The 9363-nt window shown below is 41.7% G+C and overlaps 1 protein-coding gene across 1 annotated transcript in view; it reads right to left on the reverse strand.

The window, feature by feature from the left end:
- LOC117448877 (prickle-like protein 2) overlaps positions 1-9122 on the reverse strand; it is a 45097-nt gene extending 35975 nt beyond the window's left edge. The window contains exon 1 of the mRNA XM_034086177.1: positions 8700-9122. The gene's annotated coding sequence lies outside the window, so the exon portion shown is untranslated. The remainder of the gene's footprint in view (positions 1-8699) is intronic.
- Positions 9123-9363: the final 241 nt, after the last annotated feature.

Below are 9363 nucleotides of genomic sequence, written 5' to 3' on the forward strand. Positions count from 1 at the left end.
ACACATAGCAGTCTCTCTAGGTAGTATATTCCCCTCAAAGCCGTGGTGCTTAAGGGGGACGGCTTTTCGGGCTGTTCCCGGGCCTTCACATAGCAGTTTCATTAGGTAGCATATATAGGTAGTATATTCCTCTCAAAGCCGCTGTGCTCAGGGAAGAATCGGCTCTGGGCTATTCCTCAGGCCTACACATAGCAGTCTCACTTAGTAGTATATTCCCCTTAAAGCCGCTGTGCTTAGGGGGAATGGCCACATGGCAGTTCGCCAGGCCCTCTACTTATCAGTCTTACATCACCAGCGTCAGGCTCGGGCTACGCAGTTTTGGGGGATAGTATCTAATCTCCACGCAGTTTTGGGAGTTAGTTATTTAATCATCACTCATCGTGCTATGTATATCTATGGAGTGATGATGCCCGAGCCTAGTCGCCAAACTCAACTATATGCTGCTTCTAATAAACATGTTAAAGGAACACGTGAGTTGTCTGATTGAAATGGGGCGAAGCCTGCGAGCTAGTTCAGGCAGTCAACTCGAGCACTTATGCTGCATTCATCCATAACGCCCCCTTAACACTCTACAACCAACCAAACAGAGTCTCCTTAATATGCCGCTCTATTTAACCTGCCAGATCTCTCTCCATGCATTGCTTGCTGCTGCTATTGCTGCAGCTACCTCTACGTCGCTGCTGCTTGCCTGCCCCACCACCACCCCAGCTTCCACCTGTAGGCTCGGGGGTTAGTTATCTAACTCATCGTGCTATGTATATCTATGGAGTGATGATACCGAGCCTAGTCGCCAAACTCAACTATATGCTGCTTCTAATAAACATGTTAAAGGAACACGTGAGTTGTCTGATTGAACTAGGTACAATGTTACCTTCTTGTCTGAAAGGGAAATTAATCCTATACAACTCTTGTTATTCCTCATCCCCCTATATGAACAATTTATTGAATCGCTTTATTCGCCATACCAAGATGGAAAATCCATTCACATATGAGAAAAAAATGCACTTCACACTTTTTTTCATTTATTCTGAATTGAGTTGAAGAGGGCTGCAGATTAAGTCATTTGAGAAGAAAAATGAAGCTGTGAAAAAGATAAATTGGATATTTGAAAAAGGTTTATATCATGATGAAAGTAGAAGCAATATAGTCTACTGTAAAATAAATCCCTTTATTGCTGTCATTTTAAGAATTGTTTATCTCTATAGTATAGCTGAGTGACTGCATGATAGAGAATCTGGGAGATGACACATATAGAGAAGCCCCCTGCTGGGTTTGGATCCAGAACTTCGGGGTATTTTTTCTTTTTTTCAGCTGCTTATTTTTCATCCCTGCCCTTTCCTTCTGCCATCACGAAAACCATCTCAATTGGTAAAATGCCTTTTTGGAGGTGACAAAGGGCAAGAAGCCTTCCAGAACTTGTATCTTGGAGCGAGGATTAAAGGCATCCGATCGAATTTTGCAAGAGATTTTGGTCTTTATTTTTCTTTATTCTTTATCATTCCCTCAATGTATATCTTATCTAATGAACTTATATTTAGTGGCATGTAATTGCTAATTGCGCAGTACTGTAGCTAATGATCAGTCGGGACTTTTTTTGGAATGTAACATTTTAAATGATTTAAAGGAAACCTTCTGTAGCTAAAATATTGTCGGACTGTGCATGCTTGATTTATTAATCAGTTGTAAGGCCAAGACATTTCATTTAACAGTTGGGTAGTGCAGCTGATCTCATTGGCTTTATCATCAAAGGATCATCCAAAGGAGGGTAAAGCCAACAAAAGACTGGGATATAAATGTGATTGGGTATATGTTGGACTATAGGGTACTGGGTACTATTACAGATCTTGTTTTCACACCCAGTATGCCTGTTAAACATGTAACGAAATGACGTCACAGTAAAATGATACTTGTTGAACGACGTCCTAAATTTGGCAGATGGAAGTGCTACTTCCCCTATCCATTTATATCATCCTTGTTTAAGCTTGTAAACATGAATGTTAGATGGATATAGCAAATCGAACTGTTCCTACTTGAATAGAGAACATGTCATTTATAATCCTAAATGCATGCCTTTCTTGTATATTTTCTTATTGTATTTGCATCTAGTGTGTACATGTAAATGGCTGAAGCAGTACTTCTGTGTGTGCGTACACGTTTTGTTGAGTAGGAAAATGCTATTTGAGAAGCCCAGTAATGATGCCATTAGTATGAGGATAGAGTGAAGCTAAACCTTGGGGGCACAGCAGAACCACAGATGAATCCTCTAGAGTTAAGCTTCCTCATATCGATCAGTGAGGCCAAACCACCACCAAAATTGACACCAACATCACCAGCAGCAGCTTTTACATCATCCTGTCTCTCTGCCCTGGAAATAATCCATTCACCTGCAGCCTCAGTTTGTCCCCGTCTCTCTCATATCCTCTCTGGATGTAACTTTTAATTTAGGGGAATCAGTCCTCTGACGAAGCATAAACCGCATATTGTTCTCCTAGTGATCCCTATCGTAAAGTCAGCACTTTCTAGCATACACGGAGATTGGTAGGAAACTGCTGAGGCGCACAGTGCCACGGCGCTAGACAAACGCTCTGTGGTGACTCTTGTTTAAAGCTAGAACTTAATAAATATCTATGCCTCTGTAGCCTCCTCCTCTACTTTACAGATCACCGTTTTATCTATAAAAAGTAAGTTTGGGGGCCATTTTGAACTGACGACCTCACAACTGTCAGGGGGAATGAGCAGAAAGCGAGCAGATGGCAGGAAGAGTGTGCCCAGATGGGCATTTTTGGCCAGAACAGCGAGGTTAGCGCAGAATCATCCTGACACTAAGTGGCAAGGAAACTTTAAAGAACCAAGATGAGTCAGAACGTTGGTGTTGATGAGTCCTGAATAATGTTGCAGAAAAGACCACAACTCTGCTTTGGGAACTATTACAGAAGTTGGCTATGATCGAGTCAGTGGGCTCAGCACTACAATAAGCTTTAATGAGCAAGTTAATGATTGGTTTATTCTTACCACTTAGGGGCTTTAATATGGCACTGGGGAGAACATTATTCATCCGACAGCAGCAAGCTGCAGGGAATCATCCAGGATCCACTTCAAGAAGAGCTTGATTGTGGGATAGACCAGTTGCAGGATAAATATTCACCTCTCACTCCAAGAGAAATCAAATCAAGCCGATTGCTTTCTCAAGCGTTATTTGGAGCTTGATTTACCTGATTTTCTCTGTGTATTTTTACCTAAGACTGCATCTTTTAGCTTGTGTGCAGCAAAAGTATACTTTTCGCTTGTCCACAGCCTAGATTACAAAGAAGAAGTTATCTGCATTCATTTGTTTTGGTAACATCTTTAAGCTATTTTCAAAACCATCATTACCCCCAATCCACTAACAGAATAGTTTGGTTAAAAGACAGGGCCAACTTATTGGAAAATCAATCAAGGTGGTTACTGAGTGCAGAAAGAGTAAAGTCAATAAAGGAGGAAACCCTCAATAGTCATTATTCGTAGCAAACGAGAACACTCGGTTACCACGGCTAACATTATTAAATATTATTTAGTAGTAAAACTGTAATTGTTTCTCTCTCACATCATCTGAAGCAATACTACTATAACATATGTGAGGTGGTTGTTCTTTCAGCTAACTCATCCTCACTCTTGAGCTAATCATGTGTTGTCTAGGTGTAGATTTTAAGGCCAAAGCTTTTTTTGTATACAAGCCACAGGTCTTATTGAGTAACTTGTTTTATGGCTTTATTGCCTCCACCAAAAAGGTTATGTTTTCAGTTTGTCCGTTTGCAGGCAATATCACGGAAAAACTAGTGGCCCAATTTCCATGAAACTGGGTCGAAGGGTACATGGGTCAAGAAATAATCCATTCAAAGTAGGAATCACGGGGCAGTTACGCAATTATCTTACACTTATGGAAGTGGTCTTCGCAGAGGTCTGCTCTCTCAGTGCTCTTTTAGTTCAACCTTATTCCAGCCCGATTCAGATTTCTTACCAAAAAAGGATAAGGGTGGCAATATTCAGCCTTTGTATTATTGTCATTAAATCCCTTTAAACAATATGTGTCATTCTGTCCCTCTCCAACTTCCCCATCTCCAAAAGCAACTGATTCCTGCTAAATACACAAAATAGGTCACCAATGTATACTTTTACTTTTCAATAAGTCTAAAAAATATCAAACATGGCCACTGTAGTTTTAGGAAAATGTTACAGAATTCAAAAAGGAGTAAATAGGTTATGAGTTGTTTTTCAGCAGCAGGATGGTGTATTAAAGTAAACCACACTGACCGTGTAGATGCCGGTCCCTTTTACAAAGTAAAAACCGAATCTGCAAGACTTATCCTTGAACAGTTTTCACTGTTATCCATTTTAGGAGGAGCTCAATGTGTGGCCAAGGATCCTTTGGTCTTTGCTGGGGATGTATTGAAACACTGAAGTCCCAGGTAGACACAGTTAAGCTCTGCTCTTTATTATCATGGTAAATCAGGTTTGTGCTGTAGCCAACAGAATACCTGCTGCTGTTTGCCCTTTTACAGTAGATCTTCCTTAGACAGTTTTATTTTGCCTGTTGAGATTCACAGACATTCTTTACTGCTGCTATCTATGTTGTAGCTTTATTCAATTGATAGGGCTGTGTCACACACTCTGAAGACAAATCAGCTTCTTAATCTTCCCTTTTTCATCTTGTGGCTCTTGATCGTGTGTGACAGTGGGGCTGGACAATAGTTTAAAACCTTGTGTTATCTACATGATATGTAAGGTATTACTACATTTGACAGACTATTTTGGATTTTAAACAAAGAGCATCATCTCACCACCTTAATGTTCTATACAATTCTAAGATGATTGACATTAACAATGTTTTCTAAGTAATTCACTCTGAAATGTGATTAGTTTATGGTATTATTTCACAAACGGTAAGGTTCTGGTTACTCAAAGTGAATCTCCACTGCTGTCTCCTCTGATATACATTTAGTGGATTTGTGTACTGGACAAATGTGTTTTTTATGCCGCATGTAGTCTTTGTAGTGTCACCTGCACCTTTGTAAGGAGCACCTGGTTGGCCCAAAAGCTCATTTCAATTTTGACTCTGCATTTCATCCATGCAATAAAAACATCTTTATTTTTTTTATTATCTTAAGAATCCCATTAGCTTTTCACAGGATTAGCTTATCCAATGAACAATCATTATTTTTGCTGGCGTCTACAGAAATGTACTTATTAAACTTTCAGTCTAAAATGTCTTTATCATCATTTTTAAAGTGTCAGATGTATTTTCTATAAACTTACCTTTGTTGTTTAGTTATGGGTGTGATAAACCACCAAGTCACATTTATTGTATCAACGTGCCTGACATCACAGTTGTTATCATCTGTGAACCCCCATTCATACATGCATACTTCACATATTCACAAACACACAACACCTGAACATCCGGTGCCAAAGGGGTACCTGGGACAGCGTCCTAAAAAAGTACTAGGGTGAGCCACTCAGGTCTCAGTGTGATGCCCAATCGGCTGTTCTCGTATTGTGAAAAGGCTGCTTATTGGTAATTGTCCGTGTTACGTTTTTCTCTTAGATGACAGTGTATGCTCTTTGTTCTGGCTGTGTCTTGTGACGGGTCTGCAGTGTGCTGTGTGAGCCTCGGCTGCGTCACCACTGACTGTAATGGCTGAACACTGCAGGGTGGAGAAACCCCAGCAGCCTACATTTACACCTTTTTGTTCGAACTGAAAATAAATCAAATAATCGGAGACATTTACTTTTGAATAGGATGAATTCCAATTGTGCTTTAAGCAGGTTAATAAATGTATTTATTGGAATCACTAGTTCCTGCTCTTCACCTCTGTATACAAAAACTATAAATTGTCAGATAACATTAGCTGCAAGAAACTTTTTGCAATAGCTAATTTGTGTGAGGTAGCAGGCTGTAAAAACACTCATGATATCAGTAATGTGTCTCTATGAAAACACTTTAAAAGCTTGATTTTCAGGGAGCCGACACATTAGACATCGCTGGTCTTCCCCATTACCTCCTGAGTAGAAACAAATTCCCATTTTAATTTAATCAGGCACCGTGGGATGAGCTCATGGGGACCTTCTTAGAATCGACTGCGATGCAACGCACAGGTTTCATTTCCTGTTCGGGAGCCTTTTATAGAGGCAGTGTTTTAAGCTACTGTACAAACTCCAATCACCATGGCAACCAGAGCAATCCCAAACAGGCAACAAAATGGATAAAAACTACAACACAAAACCAAAAAGACACTTGTGATGAATTCCTCTGTAATAACGGAAGCAAATCTTTTATCTTGCGCTTTTTTTTTTGAGTGGGAGGTCGACTGTGAGAAACGGTTACGCAGGGGGTGATTTATCCAAGATTTCTCTTTTCAATTCCACTTATTCCTTTCAATCCTGTCCGCCATCACTATTATTCTGCTTCATCAACCTTACGCAAGAGAAAGGTCATAGCATAGGCCTATCTATTATTGAATGACTCGGTCACGGATTATTACATTATTTATCACCTCAGAGTAGTCTCTAAACACACACATTGAGCCTCGTGTGTCAAATATGTTTAAGCAAAGATCCGTAATCTCTAAGGGTCAACCCAACGCTTAATTAGTAGACCAGTCAAGAGGCAGACAATTACGTCAGAATTATAAATAATGTCTTCGAAATTGAGCACAGTAAACCTCTTGACAAAACCTCCCTGCGCTATGTGGTTTGTCAGCGGGCAGCGGAGAGATTTCCCGTGTTCGTACCAATTGAACATGAATGGAAATGTAACTCTAAATAGCAAACATGTCCTTTGTGGGAACAGAACAAACTGCCTTTGTGTTGCTGATACGATTGTATAACATCTGACTGAGCCACCTGAACTGTCAACATATCGGGGGCCATAAAAGCAGCACAGAGGCAGAAATGTACTGTGAAAGCACCGCATGGGGCAGAGCAGCAAGAGCTCTGAGACACCCGCCCACCCTTCCTGAATCAGCCGTTTCTGTGGCGACCAGAGCGGAGGGGGGAGGGGGGAGGTGCGCGTTGAAAGTGAAGAGACAAACATTTGAAATCCAGTGGGAGAAACATGAAGGGATGGGTGGATGGATGGGGGGACAGATATATTGAAAGATGGGTGATAAAGGTCTGTGGCAGGGTCAATGGGGATCTGGGGATGATTCCTCAACATCACAGCCACTGACAGACTGACAGTCAGAGGCAAACAACAGCAGCATCCTCAGACAGAGACCAACCGGAGGGGATTTTTCACTCTCAATGGCAGCCCAGATCACGGTCATGGCTCAGGGATTTAAACTAGACACTGACAATGTCTCTCTGTGAAATCTCATTCGGCCATATGGTCCTATTCAAAGCCTCGTATTTCTCTGTCCTGTATGTAAGCAAATCGCACAGGCTTGAAATAATTCATGCCAGATTAAGACTTTGTTCCCAGGCAAACTTCAAAAAGAAGTGAAGCTGAATCAACAAGTGGTGCCCCGGCAGGAACAATTCTGGACAGACCTGCTGATTCCCTGTGGAAAACACTCATGAGCTGCCATTACACACTCACTCAGTACATTTTCAGGATGCAACAGTACAAGCGACAAGTGTCACACACTAACATGGAGGAGGAGAAGGTGCTGAAATCGGCAAAGTCGGATTCATGTGATAGATGAGAGGACAGCTGCGTATCAGAATAAAGATAAAGCTGAATCGGATGAATAGAAAAGCAATTAGTTATCAAATCAAAATAAATGTGATTGATTAAACCACTTGTATACATGCTGTCAAAATGTAGATATATGGGAAGCAAAATGTTCCTCATACCAAATGTACACATTGTCCTTTGACCATGATAATTCAGAAAAAAATGAACCTTGCAGAATCTTGCTTATTAGAGAGATCTATGATAAGATGTCAGCTCTATTTTGGAAATCAATCCACTATGGTGAAGACCTTATTATGTAACGGATTAGCCTTTGATTTGGGAATATTAGTATAGTCTTATGCCACAGTGATCGCATCCTGTCAATGCAACAACAATTAGGGATGGATGCAGTAGTTCTCTTGCGCAGTTGAGACAAAAGGCTCACACTGAGCTCAAGAAAAACAGTGTAAATCTGACATGTAAAGAACCGCAGATTTTGCTGTGCCCACACACACTACACACACTGAAATATATGCCCAATCTGCATTCCTTCAAATACCTTATTCTGCCTAAAGCGCAGCCCCTGAGATGGCACTGTCTTCATCGTGTTTTTGTTTTTTTCCAACTGTTTCCAAACAAGATGAGATAACACAAGCAGAGAGAAACGGTTCCCACTCCACCCACTTTCTCTTTTAGGTACACATGGATATACACAAGGGAAAACAGGGATGAAATCAGATCCTCTCCTATCAGAGACTTTTTTTACCCCCTGAATCCCTGTGGTCTTTTCCCCTCGTCAGTCAATGAGGTCTTCAAGCCTTCACACAAACTAACGCACATGCAAAACATGCGTGTAAAAAAAACGCCCCCACTCGCCACATCCCTATGCACGCGCAACTGAAAATCAATATGCCTGATTTCTTAAAAACTTTCAATCAATCCATCTTTGTTAAATCAATAAATCAGACATTTTTATCATCACAATGATATCTAAGTGTCAAGTCAAACGCTAATGAGAGGAGTGCATTATGACGCTGCTGAGACTCACCTGTTTGTGTGGCTGGTGTCAGAGTCCTGGTGGGTGAGGTGGAGGTTTGCAGGGATGGAGTCGCTCACAGTGGACACATACCAGAGGACTGACTCTGCTCACAGCGCTCTCCTCCTTCCTCCAAGTCTCAGAGACATACACCAGCTCTGCCTCTGCCGCCTCTCCCTCTCTGCCTTTCACACGTACTGTAGCAGCAGCGCAGGGAAGGCTGGGGGCTGCAGCCTCTGTGATCAGCACAAGTCTATCTCTCTTTCCCTCCCTCTCTCTCCTCCAGGCTCTGTGTCTCTCCTTAAGTCTGGCTACAGGCAGCAGTATCGGCTGCGGAAAAAGGCAGGAACACAGTGGGAAAGTGGTTAAAGATTTAGTTGACTCCTTCTGTAAGTATTTATGTTGTGTGTTAATGTGTGAGGACCAGCTTGCTCTGACAACAACAACCCACACAAGCCTACAAGCTTTTGGAGAAAGCTTTACTCCCGCCTCCTGCTCCCCCTTTTTTCACCACCACCTTAACCAACCCACCCATCCACCCACCCACCCACCCTCTCCTTGCCAGCCCCACACCAGCTTGTTGAAGTGAGTCATCAGTTATTGGCCAATCGTACGGTGGCACACAGCCTCCGATTAGAATAACATGAGTATTTATGCATGCCTGTTTTGAGGAGAT

The sequence above is a fragment of the Pseudochaenichthys georgianus genome, chromosome 7 (assembly GCF_902827115.2).
Source record: "Pseudochaenichthys georgianus chromosome 7, fPseGeo1.2, whole genome shotgun sequence".
NCBI classification, from domain to species: Eukaryota; Metazoa; Chordata; class Actinopteri; order Perciformes; family Channichthyidae; genus Pseudochaenichthys; species Pseudochaenichthys georgianus.